Raw genomic sequence first — 1,651 nt, 5'->3', positions numbered from 1 at the left:
CCCCACGTGGTCTCACCCAAGATGGCGGCTCCTGGAGCAGCTGAGTGTCCTGGACTAGAAAGCAATAGATTTCTTGCTTCTGCCACAAATTCCCCCAGGTGTGAGCCTTCCAACCTTCTAAGTATTCCTTTTATGTGGTTCAGAGTTCTGGGATCAACCCCTGAGCCTGCTTGGTCAGGTATTCTGTGTTGTTGTTGGCGGAGCTCTCTGCTATACGTCCACCCGATCTGCCATCTTGTTTGTTCTCTCAAAATATACTGTTTTAAATGAAAGGAAAAGTTAATAGAATATAAGGTAACCTCAAAGGAAATTAATACTTAACATACCAAGAAAATGAAAGTCCAAGAACATGGAAACATTAAAACTATGAAGAAACTGACAAGAAAGAATGCAAAAAACATGAACTCAGCAACGGAAGGCATACAGAACAAAGAGACCAGCAGCACTACAAAAACAAAACAAAAACAAAAACAAACCCATAATGAAACCTATTAATCCATACCTATTAATTAATAGCAATTAATCCACTACGCTACCAGAGCTCCATACCAGGAGCCAATTATATTACCATTTTTGTTTTTTAACTTTTCCTTCTGTTCTTTCTTTCAAGAACTATCTTCTGTTCCTCTATATGCTCCAGGCTGGTCTGTTTGTCCTTTTAAGTGGTAATGTCCCACCTTAGAAGGTTCTGGATGGGGCTTAGGATTCACCCAAGGTCCTATACAATAAAGGTTCTGTAAGAAGCCTACTTCACTGGGCAAGTTGTAGAACCCGTTTTAGGTATTACAGGCTGAAGACAGGCTTATAAGCTTTCTATAACCATGTTTCCTGATGTTCTTTTCTATCCCATACAAGTGCCTATCTTACAATACTAGGTGAGGGAAACCAATATTCATAAAACAGTCAAGCATCTTAACATTATTTTGCCTCTTTTACCCATTCAGACTATGTCGGGATCCCTTTATCACAGAACCCTATTGAACCAAGGTTGAGCATACATCACTATTTACTTCTGTTCCATTTAGCCCATGCAAACCTACCTAAGTGTTCCCCTATCTGCCTTCCATCTCCCTCCTCCTTCTTGCATATTGCCCCCCCTAACACTCAAACTATGATGTGTCTATCCCCTACCCTGTGCTCTACCATCTCCTCCTACCACCCCTGGTAACCAACAAAGATTTTTTTTCCCCCCCAATTACTATGGGTATCTTTTCTTAAGCTTTTACAATAATGGCCTTAAACAATATTTGTCCTTTTGTGACTGACTAATTTCACTCAGCATAATGTCCTTAAGGTTCATTCATGTTACATGGTGGCTTGCAGTTTCTTTGTTATTCTTCAAGGTAGCATAATATTCCATTGTGTGTATGTACCAAAGTTTGTTTATCCATTTTTCCAATGATGGGCACTTAGGCTGTCTCCATCTTTTTGTTATTGTAAATAGTGCTGCTACGAACATTGGTGTGCATATATCTACTTGTGTTATGGCTCATATTTTTTTCTTTTTTTGAAAGTGTTTATTGTGAATTAAGTGATAGTTTACATGGGAAAACAGTGGTTTTACACTCAATTTCACTTCAATAATTACAGCCTCCTCTGTGCATCATCATTCAAAAGTATTTGTTTCTATTCCCGCTTCTTTTTGCTTTTT

This window comes from Chrysochloris asiatica, unplaced genomic scaffold, assembly GCF_000296735.1.
Source record: "Chrysochloris asiatica unplaced genomic scaffold, ChrAsi1.0 scaffold00622, whole genome shotgun sequence".
NCBI lineage: Eukaryota > Metazoa > Chordata > Mammalia > Afrosoricida > Chrysochloridae > Chrysochloris > Chrysochloris asiatica.
Note: the sequence above shows the minus strand (reverse complement) of the source record.